At 41.8% G+C, this 15679-nt stretch overlaps 30 non-coding genes across 30 annotated transcripts; all 30 read right to left on the bottom strand.

Annotated features, from left to right (window-relative positions):
- Positions 1-782: 782 nt before the first annotated feature.
- Positions 783-856, bottom strand: trnat-agu (transfer RNA threonine (anticodon AGU)). The gene has a single exon. It is a non-coding gene; the product is annotated as a tRNA-Thr (tRNA).
- A 530-nt stretch (positions 857-1386) lies between these two features.
- Positions 1387-1458, bottom strand: trnah-gug (transfer RNA histidin (anticodon GUG)). Its single transcript has one exon. It is a non-coding gene; the product is annotated as a tRNA-His (tRNA).
- Positions 1459-1765: 307 nt separating this feature from the next.
- Positions 1766-1839, bottom strand: trnat-agu (transfer RNA threonine (anticodon AGU)). Its single transcript has one exon. It is a non-coding gene; the product is annotated as a tRNA-Thr (tRNA).
- A 522-nt stretch (positions 1840-2361) lies between these two features.
- trnah-gug (transfer RNA histidin (anticodon GUG)) lies at positions 2362-2433 on the bottom strand. Its single transcript has one exon. It is a non-coding gene; the product is annotated as a tRNA-His (tRNA).
- Positions 2434-2740: 307 nt separating this feature from the next.
- Positions 2741-2814, bottom strand: trnat-agu (transfer RNA threonine (anticodon AGU)). The gene has a single exon. It is a non-coding gene; the product is annotated as a tRNA-Thr (tRNA).
- Positions 2815-3344: 530 nt separating this feature from the next.
- trnah-gug (transfer RNA histidin (anticodon GUG)) lies at positions 3345-3416 on the bottom strand. The gene has a single exon. It is a non-coding gene; the product is annotated as a tRNA-His (tRNA).
- A 307-nt stretch (positions 3417-3723) lies between these two features.
- Positions 3724-3797, bottom strand: trnat-agu (transfer RNA threonine (anticodon AGU)). The gene has a single exon. It is a non-coding gene; the product is annotated as a tRNA-Thr (tRNA).
- Positions 3798-4706: 909 nt separating this feature from the next.
- trnat-agu (transfer RNA threonine (anticodon AGU)) lies at positions 4707-4780 on the bottom strand. The gene has a single exon. It is a non-coding gene; the product is annotated as a tRNA-Thr (tRNA).
- Positions 4781-5310: 530 nt separating this feature from the next.
- Positions 5311-5382, bottom strand: trnah-gug (transfer RNA histidin (anticodon GUG)). The gene has a single exon. It is a non-coding gene; the product is annotated as a tRNA-His (tRNA).
- Positions 5383-5689: 307 nt separating this feature from the next.
- On the bottom strand, positions 5690-5763 carry trnat-agu (transfer RNA threonine (anticodon AGU)). Its single transcript has one exon. It is a non-coding gene; the product is annotated as a tRNA-Thr (tRNA).
- A 530-nt stretch (positions 5764-6293) lies between these two features.
- On the bottom strand, positions 6294-6365 carry trnah-gug (transfer RNA histidin (anticodon GUG)). The gene has a single exon. It is a non-coding gene; the product is annotated as a tRNA-His (tRNA).
- Positions 6366-6672: 307 nt separating this feature from the next.
- Positions 6673-6746, bottom strand: trnat-agu (transfer RNA threonine (anticodon AGU)). Its single transcript has one exon. It is a non-coding gene; the product is annotated as a tRNA-Thr (tRNA).
- Positions 6747-7276: 530 nt separating this feature from the next.
- trnah-gug (transfer RNA histidin (anticodon GUG)) lies at positions 7277-7348 on the bottom strand. Its single transcript has one exon. It is a non-coding gene; the product is annotated as a tRNA-His (tRNA).
- A 307-nt stretch (positions 7349-7655) lies between these two features.
- On the bottom strand, positions 7656-7729 carry trnat-agu (transfer RNA threonine (anticodon AGU)). The gene has a single exon. It is a non-coding gene; the product is annotated as a tRNA-Thr (tRNA).
- Positions 7730-8259: 530 nt separating this feature from the next.
- Positions 8260-8331, bottom strand: trnah-gug (transfer RNA histidin (anticodon GUG)). The gene has a single exon. It is a non-coding gene; the product is annotated as a tRNA-His (tRNA).
- Positions 8332-8638: 307 nt separating this feature from the next.
- Positions 8639-8712, bottom strand: trnat-agu (transfer RNA threonine (anticodon AGU)). Its single transcript has one exon. It is a non-coding gene; the product is annotated as a tRNA-Thr (tRNA).
- A 530-nt stretch (positions 8713-9242) lies between these two features.
- Positions 9243-9314, bottom strand: trnah-gug (transfer RNA histidin (anticodon GUG)). The gene has a single exon. It is a non-coding gene; the product is annotated as a tRNA-His (tRNA).
- Positions 9315-9621: 307 nt separating this feature from the next.
- On the bottom strand, positions 9622-9695 carry trnat-agu (transfer RNA threonine (anticodon AGU)). Its single transcript has one exon. It is a non-coding gene; the product is annotated as a tRNA-Thr (tRNA).
- Positions 9696-10225: 530 nt separating this feature from the next.
- Positions 10226-10297, bottom strand: trnah-gug (transfer RNA histidin (anticodon GUG)). Its single transcript has one exon. It is a non-coding gene; the product is annotated as a tRNA-His (tRNA).
- A 307-nt stretch (positions 10298-10604) lies between these two features.
- Positions 10605-10678, bottom strand: trnat-agu (transfer RNA threonine (anticodon AGU)). The gene has a single exon. It is a non-coding gene; the product is annotated as a tRNA-Thr (tRNA).
- A 530-nt stretch (positions 10679-11208) lies between these two features.
- On the bottom strand, positions 11209-11280 carry trnah-gug (transfer RNA histidin (anticodon GUG)). Its single transcript has one exon. It is a non-coding gene; the product is annotated as a tRNA-His (tRNA).
- Positions 11281-11587: 307 nt separating this feature from the next.
- Positions 11588-11661, bottom strand: trnat-agu (transfer RNA threonine (anticodon AGU)). The gene has a single exon. It is a non-coding gene; the product is annotated as a tRNA-Thr (tRNA).
- Positions 11662-12191: 530 nt separating this feature from the next.
- On the bottom strand, positions 12192-12263 carry trnah-gug (transfer RNA histidin (anticodon GUG)). The gene has a single exon. It is a non-coding gene; the product is annotated as a tRNA-His (tRNA).
- Positions 12264-12570: 307 nt separating this feature from the next.
- trnat-agu (transfer RNA threonine (anticodon AGU)) lies at positions 12571-12644 on the bottom strand. Its single transcript has one exon. It is a non-coding gene; the product is annotated as a tRNA-Thr (tRNA).
- Positions 12645-13174: 530 nt separating this feature from the next.
- trnah-gug (transfer RNA histidin (anticodon GUG)) lies at positions 13175-13246 on the bottom strand. Its single transcript has one exon. It is a non-coding gene; the product is annotated as a tRNA-His (tRNA).
- Positions 13247-13553: 307 nt separating this feature from the next.
- Positions 13554-13627, bottom strand: trnat-agu (transfer RNA threonine (anticodon AGU)). Its single transcript has one exon. It is a non-coding gene; the product is annotated as a tRNA-Thr (tRNA).
- Positions 13628-14157: 530 nt separating this feature from the next.
- trnah-gug (transfer RNA histidin (anticodon GUG)) lies at positions 14158-14229 on the bottom strand. The gene has a single exon. It is a non-coding gene; the product is annotated as a tRNA-His (tRNA).
- A 307-nt stretch (positions 14230-14536) lies between these two features.
- Positions 14537-14610, bottom strand: trnat-agu (transfer RNA threonine (anticodon AGU)). Its single transcript has one exon. It is a non-coding gene; the product is annotated as a tRNA-Thr (tRNA).
- Positions 14611-15140: 530 nt separating this feature from the next.
- On the bottom strand, positions 15141-15212 carry trnah-gug (transfer RNA histidin (anticodon GUG)). Its single transcript has one exon. It is a non-coding gene; the product is annotated as a tRNA-His (tRNA).
- A 307-nt stretch (positions 15213-15519) lies between these two features.
- trnat-agu (transfer RNA threonine (anticodon AGU)) lies at positions 15520-15593 on the bottom strand. Its single transcript has one exon. It is a non-coding gene; the product is annotated as a tRNA-Thr (tRNA).
- Positions 15594-15679: the final 86 nt, after the last annotated feature.

The following is a 15679-nucleotide window of genomic DNA, read 5'->3' as shown; positions in this document are numbered from 1 at the left end:
TTGGAATCGATATGGATACCTACAATTGTCTAGCAACAGGGTTTCTTATGCTATGTTTTGGGACCCAAAGTGGGCCTGAGTATGTGAGAGGTGGGCAGCGAGATATCAGTAAACTTTTGAAGTCACATACTATTTCTTCTTAATTTGGGTCATTCGAGGACAGTACATTTTTCATTTGGGTCTCGAGCTGAATAAACTCAAGATCCTCTGACATGGATTCTTAAACTACGGTTTGGGACCCAAAGTTGGCATTAACATGTGATAGGTGTGTCACGAGATATGAGTAAACATTCAGAATCATACACTATTTCTTCATCATTTTGGTCGTTTCGGGGAGTTTCTTAGCTCACAGAGTAAGTTTCAACTCAATCAAAATTACAACCCTTTCGAAATGGCAATGAAGTGCCGTGACCCGGATTCGAACCGGAGTTGCTGCGGCCACATCGCAGAGTACTAACCACTATACGATCACGGCAATCTAACAGAGATTGCTTGTAGAGCCTACTCATGCTCTGACAGAGAGTTGTACAAGCTGGCTAAACTCTTTTCATTTAGCGCTCGAAATGAATAAACTGAAGAACCAGTTGAACTTCAGACAGTTGGTACGTTGTAATTCATTCAAAAAGCCCTCTTTTTCCGTGAATTTGGAATATCTCAATTGCACCCTCCTCAAGTTTTCTCTCCTCTCAACACTCATAATTCTGTTAACCCATTGGTTGAGAATAGCTGAGTGCCCTCCACTCTGACCTTTTCCATCAATGTGTTCAATGAACTGCTTGAAAAGGCTCTGCTGAGATTCGAACTCAGGATCTCCTGTTTACTAGACAGGCGCTTTAACCAACTAAGCCACAGCGCCCATAGACATCACGTCTGATGCAGGTAAGGTCACCGCCACACGTATTTAAGTCAAACCAGTCTCGTTCATTTAACCCATATCTCTGTCTTGCAAAATCACATCACAAAACAGATGTTATTTACTAATTTTGGAATCGATATGGATACCTACAATTGTCTAGCAACAGGGTTTCTTATGCTATGTTTTGGGACCCAAAGTGGGCCTGAGTATGTGAGAGGTGGGCAGCGAGATATCAGTAAACTTTTGAAGTCACATACTATTTCTTCTTAATTTGGGTCATTCGAGGACAGTACATTTTTCATTTGGGTCTCGAGCTGAATAAACTCAAGATCCTCTGACATGGATTCTTAAACTACGGTTTGGGACCCAAAGTTGGCATTAACATGTGATAGGTGTGTCACGAGATATGAGTAAACATTTAGAATCATACACTATTTCTTCATCATTTTGGTCGTTTCGGGGAGTTTCTTAGCTCACAGAGTAAGTTTCAACTCAATCAAAATTACAACCCTTTCGAAATGGCAATGAAGTGCCGTGACCCGGATTCGAACCGGGGTTGCTGCGGCCACAACGCAGAGTACTAACCACTATACGATCACGGCAAGCTAACAGAGATTGCTTGTAGAGCCTACTCATGCTCTGACAGAGAGTTGTACAAGCTGGCTAAACTCTTTTCATTTAGCGCTCGAAATGAATAAACTGAAGAACCAGTTGAACTTCAGACAGTTGGTACGTTGTAATTCATTCAAAAAGCTCTCTTTTTCCGTGAATTTGGAATATCTCAATTGCACCCTCCTCAAGTTTTCTCTCCTCTCAACACTCATAATTCTGTTAACCCATTGGTTGAGAATAGCTGAGTGCCCTCCACTCTGACCTTTTCCATCAATGTGTTCAATGAACTGCTTGAAAAGGCTCTGCTGAGATTCGAACTCAGGATCTCCTGTTTACTAGACAGGCGCTTTAACCAACTAAGCCACAGCGCCCATAGACATCACGTCTGATGCAGGTAAGGTCACCGCCACACGTATTTAAGTCAAACCAGTCTCGTTCATTTAACCCATATCTCTGTCTTGCAAAATCACATCACAAAACAGATGTTATTTACTAATTTTGGAATCGATATGGATACCTACAATTGTCTAGCAACAGGGTTTCTTATGCTATGTTTTGGGACCCAAAGTGGGCCTGAGTATGTGAGAGGTGGGCAGCGAGATATCAGTAAACTTTTGAAGTCACATACTATTTCTTCTTAATTTGGGTCATTCGAGGACAGTACATTTTTCATTTGGGTCTCGAGCTGAATAAACTCAAGATCCTCTGACATGGATTCTTAAACTACGGTTTGGGACCCAAAGTTGGCATTAACATGTGATAGGTGTGTCACGAGATATGAGTAAACATTCAGAATCATACACTATTTCTTCATCATTTTGGGGGAGTTTCTTAGCTCACAGAGTAAGTTTCAACTCAATCAAAATTACAACCCTTTCGAAATGGCAATGAAGTGCCGTGACCCGGATTCGAACCGGGGTTGCTGCGGCCACAACGCAGAGTACTAACCACTATACGATCACGGCAAGCTAACAGAGATTGCTTGTAGAGCCTACTCATGCTCTGACAGAGAGTTGTACAAGCTGGCTAAACTCTTTTCATTTAGCGCTCGAAATGAATAAACTGAAGAACCAGTTGAACTTCAGACAGTTGGTACGTTGTAATTCATTCAAAAAGCTCTCTTTTTCCGTGAATTTGGAATATCTCAATTGCACCCTCCTCAAGTTTTCTCTCCTCTCAACACTCATAATTCTGTTAACCCATTGGTTGAGAATAGCAGAGTGCCCTCCACTCTGACCTTTTCCATTAATGTGTTCTATGAACTGCTTGAAAAGGCTCTGCTGAGATTCGAACTCAGGATCTCCTGTTTACTAGACAGGCGCTTTAACCAACTAAGCCACAGCGCCCATAGACCTCATGTCTGATGCAGGAAAGGTCACCGCCACACGTATTTAAGTCAAACCAGTCTCGTTCATTTAACCCATATCTCTGTCTTGCAAAATCACATAACAAAACAGATGTTATTTACTAATTTTGGAATCGATATGGATACCTACAATTGTCTAGCAACAGGGTTTCTTATGCTATGTTTTGGGACCCAAAGTGGGCCTGAGTATGTGAGAGGTGGGCAGCGAGATATCAGTAAACTTTTGAAGTCACATACTATTTCTTCTTAATTTGGGTCATTCGAGGACAGTACATTTTTCATTTGGGTCTCGAGCTGAATAAACTCAAGATCCTCTGACATGGATTCTTAAACTACGGTTTGGGACCCAAAGTTGGCATTAACATGTGATAGGTGTGTCACGAGATATGAGTAAACATTCAGAATCATACACTATTTCTTCATCATTTTGGTCGTTTCGGGGAGTTTCTTAGCTCACAGAGTAAGTTTCAACTCAATCAAAATTACAACCCTTTCGAAATGGCAATGAAGTGCCGTGACCCGGATTCGAACCGAGGTTGCTGCGGCCACAACGCAGAGTACTAACCACTATACGATCACGGCAAGCTAACAGAGATCGCTTGTAGAGTCTACTCATGCTCTGACAGAGAGTTGTACAAGCTGGCTAAACTCTTTTCATTTAGCGCTCGAAATGAATAAACTGAAGAACCAGTTGAGCTTCAGACAGTTGGTACGTTGTAATTCATTCAAAAAGCTCTCTTTTTCCGTGAATTTGGAATATCTCAATTGCACCCTCCTCAAGTTTTCTCTCCTCTCAACACTCATAATTCTGTTAACCAATTGGTTGAGAATAGCTGAGTGCCCTCCACTCTGACCTTTTCCATCAATGTGTTCAATGAACTGCTTGAAAAGGCTCTGCTGAGATTCGAACTCAGGATCTCCTGTTTACTAGACAGGCGCTTTAAACAACTAAGCCACAGCGCCCATAGACATCACGTCTGATGCAGGTAAGGTCACCGCCACACGTGTTTAAGTCAAACCAGTCTCGTTCATTTAACCCATATCTCTGTCTTGCAAAATCACATAACAAAACAGATGTTATTTACTAATTTTGGAATCGATATGGACACCTTCAATTGTCTAGCAACAGGGTTTCTTATGCTATGTTTTGGGACACAAAGTGGGCCTGAGTATGTGAGAGGTGGGCAGCGAGATATCAGTAAACTTTTGAAGTCACATACTATTTCTTCTTAATTTGGGTCATTCGAGGACAGTACATTTTTCATTTGGGTCTCGAGCTGAATAAACTCAAGATCCTCTGACATGGATTCTTAAACTACGGTTTGGGACCCAAAGTTGGCATTAACATGTGATAGGTGTGTCACGAGATATGAGTAAACATTCAGAATCATACACTATTTCTTCATCATTTTGGTCGTTTCGGGGAGTTTCTTAGCTCACAGAGTAAGTTTCAACTCAATCAAAATTACAACCCTTTCGAAATGGCAATGAAGTGCCGTGACCCGGATTCGAACCGGGGTTGCTGCGGCCACAACGCAGAGTACTAACCAGTATACGATCACGGCAAGCTAACAGAGATTGCTTGTAGAGCCTACTCATGCTCTGACAGAGAGTTGTACAAGCTGGCTAAACTCTTTTCATTTAGCGCTCGAAATGAATAAACTGAAGAACCAGTTGAACTTCAGACAGTTGGTACGTTGTAATTCATTCAAAAAGCTCTCTTTTTCCGTGAATTTGGAATATCTCAATTGCACCCTCCTCAAGTTTTCTCTCCTCTCAACACTCATAATTCTGTTAACCAATTGGTTGAGAATAGCTGAGTGCCATCCACTCTGACCTTTTCCATCAATGTGTTCAATGAACTGCTTGAAAAGGCTCTGCTGAGATTCGAACTCAGGATCTCCTGTTTACTAGACAGGCGCTTTAACCAACTAAGCCACAGCGCCCATAGACATCACGTCTGATGCAGGTAAGGTCACCGCCACACGTATTTAAGTCAAACCAGTCTCGTTCATTTAACCCATATCTCTGTCTTGCAAAATCACATCACAAAACAGATGTTATTTACTAATTTTGGAATCGATATGGATACCTACAATTGTCTAGCAACAGGGTTTCTTATGCTATGTTTTGGGACCCAAAGTGGGACAGAGTATGTGAGAGGTGGGCAGCGAGATATCAGTAAACTTTTGAAGTCACATACTATTTCTTCTTAATTTGGGTCATTCGAGAACAGTACATTTTTCATTTGGGTCTCGAGCTGAATAAACTCAAGATCCTCTGACATGGATTCTTAAACTACGGTTTGGGACCCAAAGTTGGCATTAACATGTGATAGGTGTGTCACGAGATATGAGTAAACATTCAGAATCATACACTATTTCTTCATCATTTTGGTCGTTTCGGGGAGTTTCTTAGCTCACAGAGTAAGTTTCAACTCAATCAAAATTACAACCCTTTCGAAATGGCAATGAAGTGCCGTGACCCGGATTCGAACCGGGGTTGCTGCGGCCACAACGCAGAGTACTAACCACTATACGATCACGGCAAGCTAACAGAGATTGCTTCTAGAGCCTACTCATGCTCTGACAGAGAGTTGTACAAGCTGGCTAAACTCTTTTCATTTAGCGCTCGAAATGAATAAACTGAAGAACCAGTTGAACTTCAGACAGTTGGTACGTTGTAATTCATTCAAAAAGCTCTCTTTTTCCGTGAATTTGGAATATCTCAATTGCACCCTCCTCAAGTTTTCTCTCCTCTCAACACTCATAATTCTGTTAACCAATTGGTTGAGAATAGCTGAGTGCCCTCCACTCTGAGCTTTTCCATCAATGTGTTCAATGAACTGCTTGAAAAGGCTCTGCTGAGATTCGAACTCAGGATCTCCTGTTTACTAGACAGGCGCTTTAACCAACTAAGCCACAGCGCCCATAGACATCACGTCTGATGCAGGTAAGGTCACCGCCACACGTATTTAAGTCAAACCAGTCTCGTTCATTTAACCCATATCTCTGTCTTGCAAAATCACATCACAAAACAGATGTTATTTACTAATTTTGGAATCGATATGGATACCTACAATTGTCTAGCAACAGGGTTTCTTATGCTATGTTTTGGGACCCAAAGTGGGCCTGAGTATGTGAGAGGTGGGCAGCGAGATATCAGTAAACTTTTGAAGTCACATACTATTTCTTCTTAATTTGGGTCATTCGAGGACAGTACATTTTTCATTTGGGTCTCGAGCTGAATAAACTCAAGATCCTCTGACATGGATTCTTAAACTACGGTTTGGGACCCAAAGTTGGCATTAACATGTGATAGGTGTGTCACGAGATATGAGTAAACATTCAGAATCATACACTATTTCTTCATCATTTTGGTCGTTTCGGGGAGTTTCTTAGCTCACAGAGTAAGTTTCAACTCAATCAAAATTACAACCCTTTCGAAATGGCAATGAAGTGCCGTGACCCGGATTCGAACCGGGGTTGCTGCGGCCACAACGCAGAGTACTAACCACTATACGATCACGGCGAGCTAACAGAGATTGCTTGTAGAGCCTACTCATGCTCTGACAGAGAGTTGTACAAGCTGGCTAAACTCTTTTCATTTAGCGCTCGAAATGAATAAACTGAAGAACCAGTTGAACTTCAGACAGTTGGTACGTTGTAATTCATTCAAAAAGCTCTCTTTTTCCGTGAATTTGGAATATCTCAATTGCACCCTCCTCAAGTTTTCTCTCCTCTCAACACTCATAATTCTGTTAACCAATTGGTTGAGAATAGCTGAGTGCCATCCACTCTGACCTTTTCCATCAATGTGTTCAATGAACTGCTTGAAAAGGCTCTGCTGAGATTCGAACTCAGGATCTCCTGTTTACTAGACAGGCGCTTTAACCAACTAAGCCACAGCGCCCATAGACATCACGTCTGATGCAGGTAAGGTCACCGCCACACGTATTTAAGTCAAACCAGTCTCGTTCATTTAACCCATATCTCTGTCTTGCAAAATCACATCACAAAACAGATGTTATTTACTAATTTTGGAATCGATATGGATACCTACAATTGTCTAGCAACAGGGTTTCTTATGCTATGTTTTGGGACCCAAAGTGGGACAGAGTATGTGAGAGGTGGGCAGCGAGATATCAGTAAACTTTTGAAGTCACATACTATTTCTTCTTAATTTGGGTCATTCGAGAACAGTACATTTTTCATTTGGGTCTCGAGCTGAATAAACTCAAGATCCTCTGACATGGATTCTTAAACTACGGTTTGGGACCCAAAGTTGGCATTAACATGTGATAGGTGTGTCACGAGATATGAGTAAACATTCAGAATCATACACTATTTCTTCATCATTTTGGTCGTTTCGGGGAGTTTCTTAGCTCACAGAGTAAGTTTCAACTCAATCAAAATTACAACCCTTTCGAAATGGCAATGAAGTGCCGTGACCCGGATTCGAACCGGGGTTGCTGCGGCCACAACGCAGAGTACTAACCACTATACGATCACGGCAAGCTAACAGAGACTGCTTGTAGAACCTACTCATGCTCTGACAGAGAGTTGTACAAGCTGGCTAAACTCTTTTCATTTAGCGCTCGAAATGAATAAACTGAAGAACCAGTTGAACTTCAGACAGTTGGTACGTTGTAATTCATTCAAAAAGCTCTCTTTTTCCGTGAATTTGGAATATCTCAATTGCACCCTCCTCAAGTTTTCTCTCCTCTCAACACTCATAATTCTGTTAACCAATTGGTTGAGAATAGCTGAGTGCCCTCCACTCTGAGCTTTTCCATCAATGTGTTCAATGAACTGCTTGAAAAGGCTCTGCTGAGATTCGAACTCAGGATCTCCTGTTTACTAGACAGGCGCTTTAACCAACTAAGCCACAGCGCCCATAGACATCACGTCTGATGCAGGTAAGGTCACCGCCACACGTATTTAAGTCAAACCAGTCTCGTTCATTTAACCCATATCTCTGTCTTGCAAAATCACATCACAAAACAGATGTTATTTACTAATTTTGGAATCGATATGGATACCTACAATTGTCTAGCAACAGGGTTTCTTATGCTATGTTTTGGGACCCAAAGTGGGCCTGAGTATGTGAGAGGTGGGCAGCGAGATATCAGTAAACTTTTGAAGTCACATACTATTTCTTCTTAATTTGGGTCATTTGAGGACAGTACATTTTTCATTTGGGTCTCGAGCTGAATAAACTCAAGATCCTCTGACATGGATTCTTAAACTACGGTTTGGGACCCAAAGTTGGCATTAACATGTGATAGGTGTGTCACGAGATATGAGTAAACATTCAGAATCATACACTATTTCTTCATCATTTTGGTCGTTTCGGGGAGTTTCTTAGCTCACAGAGTAAGTTTCAACTCAATCAAAATTACAACCCTTTCGAAATGGCAATGAAGTGCCGTGACCCGGATTCGAACCGGGGTTGCTGCGGCCACAACGCAGAGTACTAACCACTATACGATCACGGCAAGCTAACAGAGATTGCTTCTAGAGCCTACTCATGCTCTGACAGAGAGTTGTACAAGCTGGCTAAACTCTTTTCATTTAGCGCTCGAAATGAATAAACTGAAGAACCAGTTGAACTTCAGACAGTTGGTACGTTGTAATTCATTCAAAAAGCTCTCTTTTTCCGTGAATTTGGAATATCTCAATTGCACCCTCCTCAAGTTTTCTCTCCTCTCAACACTCATAATTCTGTTAACCAATTGGTTGAGAATAGCTGAGTGCCCTCCACTCTGAGCTTTTCCATCAATGTGTTCAATGAACTGCTTGAAAAGGCTCTGCTGAGATTCGAACTCAGGATCTCCTGTTTACTAGACAGGCGCTTTAACCAACTAAGCCACAGCGCCCATAGACATCACGTCTGATGCAGGTAAGGTCACCGCCACACGTATTTAAGTCAAACCAGTCTCGTTCATTTAACCCATATCTCTGTCTTGCAAAATCACATCACAAAACAGATGTTATTTACTAATTTTGGAATCGATATGGATACCTACAATTGTCTAGCAACAGGGTTTCTTATGCTATGTTTTGGGACCCAAAGTGGGCCTGAGTATGTGAGAGGTGGGCAGCGAGATATCAGTAAACTTTTGAAGTCACATACTATTTCTTCTTAATTTGGGTCATTCGAGGACAGTACATTTTTCATTTGGGTCTCGAGCTGAATAAACTCAAGATCCTCTGACATGGATTCTTAAACTACGGTTTGGGACCCAAAGTTGGCATTAACATGTGATAGGTGTGTCACGAGATATGAGTAAACATTCAGAATCATACACTATTTCTTCATCATTTTGGTCGTTTCGGGGAGTTTCTTAGCTCACAGAGTAAGTTTCAACTCAATCAAAATTACAACCCTTTCGAAATGGCAATGAAGTGCCGTGACCCGGATTCGAACCGGGGTTGCTGCGGCCACAACGCAGAGTACTAACCACTATACGATCACGGCAAGCTAACAGAGATTGCTTGTAGAGCCTACTCATGCTCTGACAGAGAGTTGTACAAGCTGGCTAAACTCTTTTCATTTAGCGCTCGAAATGAATAAACTGAAGAACCAGTTGAACTTCAGACAGTTGGTACGTTGTAATTCATTCAAAAAGCTCTCTTTTTCCGTGAATTTGGAATATCTCAATTGCACCCTCCTCAAGTTTTCTCTCCTCTCAACACTCATAATTCTGTTAACCAATTGGTTGAGAATAGCTGAGTGCCCTCCACTCTGAGCTTTTCCATCAATGTGTTCAATGAACTGCTTGAAAAGGCTCTGCTGAGATTCGAACTCAGGATCTCCTGTTTACTAGACAGGCGCTTTAACCAACTAAGCCACAGCGCCCATAGACATCACGTCTGATGCAGGTAAGGTCACCGCCACACGTATTTAAGTCAAACCAGTCTCGTTCATTTAACCCATATCTCTGTCTTGCAAAATCACATCACAAAACAGATGTTATTTACTAATTTTGGAATCGATATGGATACCTACAATTGTCTAGCAACAGGGTTTCTTATGCTATGTTTTGGGACCCAAAGTGGGCCTGAGTATGTGAGAGGTGGGCAGCGAGATATCAGTAAACTTTTGAAGTCACATACTATTTCTTCTTAATTTGGGTCATTCGAGGACAGTACATTTTTCATTTGGGTCTCGAGCTGAATAAACTCAAGATCCTCTGACATGGATTCTTAAACTACGGTTTGGGACCCAAAGTTGGCATTAACATGTGATAGGTGTGTCACGAGATATGAGTAAACATTCAGAATCATACACTATTTCTTCATCATTTTGGTCGTTTCGGGGAGTTTCTTAGCTCACAGAGTAAGTTTCAACTCAATCAAAATTACAACCCTTTCGAAATGGCAATGAAGTGCCGTGACCCGGATTCGAACCGGGGTTGCTGCGGCCACAACGCAGAGTACTAACCACTATACGATCACGGCAAGCTAACAGAGATTGCTTGTAGAGCCTACTCATGCTCTGACAGAGAGTTGTACAAGCTGGCTAAACTCTTTTCATTTAGCGCTCGAAATGAATAAACTGAAGAACCAGTTGAACTTCAGACAGTTGGTACGTTGTAATTCATTCAAAAAGCTCTCTTTTTCCGTGAATTTGGAATATCTCAATTGCACCCTCCTCAAGTTTTCTCTCCTCTCAACACTCATAATTCTGTTAACCCATTGGTTGAGAATAGCTGAGTGCCCTCCACTCTGACCTTTTCCATCAATGTGTTCAATGAACTGCTTGAAAAGGCTCTGCTGAGATTCGAACTCAGGATCTCCTGTTTACTAGACAGGCGCTTTAACCAACTAAGCCACAGCGCCCATAGACATCACGTCTGATGCAGGTAAGGTCACCGCCACACGTATTTAAGTCAAACCAGTCTCGTTCATTTAACCCATATCTCTGTCTTGCAAAATCACATCACAAAACAGATGTTATTTACTAATTTTGGAATCGATATGGATACCTACAATTGTCTAGCAACAGGGTTTCTTATGCTATGTTTTGGGACCCAAAGTGGGCCTGAGTATGTGAGAGGTGGGCAGCGAGATATCAGTAAACTTTTGAAGTCACATACTATTTCTTCTTAATTTGGGTCATTCGAGGACAGTACATTTTTCATTTGGGTCTCGAGCTGAATAAACTCAAGATCCTCTGACATGGATTCTTAAACTACGGTTTGGGACCCAAAGTTGGCATTAACATGTGATAGGTGTGTCACGAGATATGAGTAAACATTCAGAATCATACACTATTTCTTCATCATTTTGGTCGTTTCGGGGAGTTTCTTAGCTCACAGAGTAAGTTTCAACTCAATCAAAATTACAACCCTTTCGAAATGGCAATGAAGTGCCGTGACCCGGATTCGAACCGGGGTTGCTGCGGCCACAACGCAGAGTACTAACCACTATACGATCACGGCAAGCTAACAGAGATTGCTTGTAGAGCCTACTCATGCTCTGACAGAGAGTTGTACAAGCTGGCTAAACTCTTTTCATTTAGCGCTCGAAATGAATAAACTGAAGAACCAGTTGAACTTCAGACAGTTGGTACGTTGTAATTCATTCAAAAAGCTCTCTTTTTCCGTGAATTTGGAATATCTCAATTGCACCCTCCTCAAGTTTTCTCTCCTCTCAACACTCATAATTCTGTTAACCAATTGGTTGAGAATAGCTGAGTGCCCTCCACTCTGAGCTTTTCCATCAATGTGTTCAATGAACTGCTTGAAAAGGCTCTGCTGAGATTCGAACTCAGGATCTCCTGTTTACTAGACAGGCGCTTTAACCAACTAAGCCACAGCGCCCATAGACATCACGTCTGATGCAGGTAAGGTCACCGCCACACGTATTTAAGTCAAACCAGTCTCGTTCATTTAACCCATATCTCTGTCTTGCAAAATCACATCACAAAACAGATGTTATTTACTAATTTTGGAATCGATATGGATACCTACAATTGTCTAGCAACAGGGTTTCTTATGCTATGTTTTGGGACCCAAAGTGGGCCTGAGTATGTGAGAGGTGGGCAGCGAGATATCAGTAAACTTTTGAAGTCACATACTATTTCTTCTTAATTTGGGTCATTCGAGGACAGTACATTTTTCATTTGGGTCTCGAGCTGAATAAACTCAAGATCCTCTGACATGGATTCTTAAACTACGGTTTGGGACCCAAAGTTGGCATTAACATGTGATAGGTGTGTCACGAGATATGAGTAAACATTCAGAATCATACACTATTTCTTCATCATTTTGGTCGTTTCGGGGAGTTTCTTAGCTCACAGAGTAAGTTTCAACTCAATCAAAATTACAACCCTTTCGAAATGGCAATGAAGTGCCGTGACCCGGATTCGAACCGGGGTTGCTGCGGCCACAACGCAGAGTACTAACCACTATACGATCACGGCAAGCTAACAGAGATTGCTTGTAGAGCCTACTCATGCTCTGACAGAGAGGTGTACAAGCTGGCTAAACTCTTTTCATTTAGCGCTCGAAATGAATAAACTGAAGAACCAGTTGAACTTCAGACAGTTGGTACGTTGTAATTCATTCAAAAAGCTCTCTTTTTCCGTGAATTTGGAATATCTCAATTGCACCCTCCTCAAGTTTTCTCTCCTCTCAACACTCCTAATTCTGTTAACCAATTGGTTGAGAATAGCTGAGTGCCCTCCACTCTGAGCTTTTCCATCAATGTGTTCAATGAACTGCTTGAAAAGGCTCTGCTGAGATTCGAACTCAGGATCTCCTGTTTACTAGACAGGCGCTTTAACCAACTAAGCCACAGCGCCCATAGACATCACGTCTGATGCAGGTAAGGTCACCGCCACACGTATTTAAGTCAAACCAGTCTCGTTCATTTAACCCATATCTCTGTCTTGCAAAATCACATCACAAAACAGATGTTATTTACTAATTTTGGAATCGATATGGATACCTACAATTGTCTAGCAACAGGGTTTCTTATGCTATGTTTTGGGACCCAAAGTGGGCCTGAGTATGTGAGAGGTGGGCAGCGAGATATCAGTAAACTTTTGAAGTCACATACTATTTCTTCTTAATTTGGGTCATTCGAGGACAGTACATTTTTCATTTGGGTCTCGAGCTGAATAAACTCAAGATCCTCTGACATGGATTCTTAAACTACGGTTTGGGACCCAAAGTTGGCATTAACATGTGATAGGTGTGTCACGAGATATGAGTAAACATTCAGAATCATACACTATTTCTTCATCATTTTGGTCGTTTCGGGGAGTTTCTTAGCTCACAGAGTAAGTTTCAACTCAATCAAAATTACAACCCTTTCGAAATGGCAATGAAGTGCCGTGACCCGGATTCGAACCGGGGTTGCTGCGGCCACAACGCAGAGTACTAACCACTATACGATCACGGCAAGCTAACAGAGATTGCTTGTAGAGCCTACTCATGCTCTGACAGAGAGTTGTACAAGCTGGCTAAACTCTTTTCATTTAGCGCTCGAAATGAATAAACTGAAGAACCAGTTGAACTTCAGACAGTTGGTACGTTGTAATTCATTCAAAAAGCTCTCTTTTTCCGTGAATTTGGAATATCTCAATTGCACCCTCCTCAAGTTTTCTCTCCTCTCAACACTCATAATTCTGTTAACCAATTGGTTGAGAATAGCTGAGTGCCCTCCACTCTGACCTTTTCCATCAATGTGTTCAATGAACTGCTTGAAAAGGCTCTGCTGAGATTCGAACTCAGGATCTCCTGTTTACTAGACAGGCGCTTTAACCAACTAAGCCACAGCGCCCATAGACATCACGTCTGATGCAGGTAAGGTCACCGCCACACGTATTTAAGTCAAACCAGTCTCGTTCATTTAACCCATATCTCTGTCTTGCAAAATCACATCACAAAACAGATGTTATTTACTAATTTTGGAATCGATATGGATACCTACAATTGTCTAGCAACAGGGTTTCTTATGCTATGTTTTGGGACCCAAAGTGGGCCTGAGTATGTGAGAGGTGGGCAGCGAGATATCAGTAAACTTTTGAAGTCACATACTATTTCTTCTTAATTTGGGTCATTCGAGGACAGTACATTTTTCATTTGGGTCTCGAGCTGAATAAACTCAAGATCCTCTGACATGGATTCTTAAACTACGGTTTGGGACCCAAAGTTGGCATTAACATGTGATAGGTGTGTCACGAGATATGAGTAAACATTCAGAATCATACACTATTTCTTCATCATTTTGGTCGTTTCGGGGAGTTTCTTAGCTCACAGAGTAAGTTTCAACTCAATCAAAATTACAACCCTTTCGAAATGGCAATGAAGTGCCGTGACCCGGATTCGAACCGGGGTTGCTGCGGCCACAACGCAGAGTACTAACCACTATACGATCACGGCAAGCTAACAGAGATTGCTTGTAGAGCCTACTCATGCTCTGACAGAGAGTTGTACAAGCTGGCTAAACTCTTTTCATTTAGCGCTCGAAATGAATAAACTGAAGAACCAGTTGAACTTCAGACAGTTGGTACGTTGTAATTCATTCAAAAAGCTCTCTTTTTCCGTGAATTTGGAATATCTCAATTGCACCCTCCTCAAGTTTTCTCTCCTCTCAACACTCATAATTCTGTTAACCCATTGGTTGAGAATAGCTGAGTGCCCTCCACTCTGAGCTTTTCCATCAATGTGTTCAATGAACTGCTTGAAAAGGCTCTGCTGAGATTCGAACTCAGGATCTCCTGTTTACTAGACAGGCGCTTTAACCAACTAAGCCACAGCGCCCATAGACATCACGTCTGATGCAGGTAAGGTCACCGCCACACGTATTTAAGTCAAACCAGTCTCGTTCATTTAACCCATATCTCTGTCTTGCAAAATCACATCACAAAACAGATGTTATTTACTAATTTTGGAATCGATATGGATACCTACAATTGTCTAGCAACAGGGTTTCTTATGCTATGTTTTGGGACCCAAAGTGGGCCTGAGTATGTGAGAGGTGGGCAGCGAGATATCAGTAAACTTTTGAAGTCACATACTATTTCTTCTTAATTTGGGTCATTCGAGGACAGTACATTTTTCATTTGGGTCTCGAGCTGAATAAACTCAAGATCCTCTGACATGGATTCTTAAACTACGGTTTGGGACCCAAAGTTGGCATTAACATGTGATAGGTGTGTCACGAGATATGAGTAAACATTCAGAATCATACACTATTTCTTCATCATTTTGGTCGTTTCGGGGAGTTTCTTAGCTCACAGAGTAAGTTTCAACTCAATCAAAATTACAACCCTTTCGAAATGGCAATGAAGTGCCGTGACCCGGATTCGAACCGGGGTTGCTGCGGCCACAACGCAGAGTACTAACCACTATACGATCACGGCAAGCTAACAGAGATTGCTTGTAGAGCCTACTCATGCTCTGACAGAGAGGTGTACAAGCTGGCTAAACTCTTTTCATTTAGCGCTCGAAATGAATAAACTGAAGAACCAGTTGAACTTCAGACAGTTGGTACGTTGTAATTCATTCAAAAAGCTCTCTTTTTCCGTGAATTTGGAATATCTCAATTGCACCCTCCTCAAGTTTTCTCTCCTCTCAACACTCATAATTCTGTTAACCAATTGGTTGAGAATAGCAGAGTGCCCTCCACTCTGAGCTTTTCCATCAATGTGTTCAATGAACTGCTTGAAAAGGCTCTGCTGAGATTCGAACTCAGGATCTCCTGTTTACTAGACAGGCGCTTTAACCAACTAAGCCACAGCGCCCATAGACATCACGTCTGATGCAGGTAAGGTCACCGCCACACGTATTTAAGTCAAACCAGTCTCGTTCATTTAACCCATATCTCTGT

Source organism: Salmo salar, chromosome ssa13, assembly GCF_905237065.1.
Source record: "Salmo salar chromosome ssa13, Ssal_v3.1, whole genome shotgun sequence".
NCBI lineage: Eukaryota > Metazoa > Chordata > Actinopteri > Salmoniformes > Salmonidae > Salmo > Salmo salar.
Note: the sequence above shows the minus strand (reverse complement) of the source record. Positions and strands in the feature narration are given on the sequence as shown.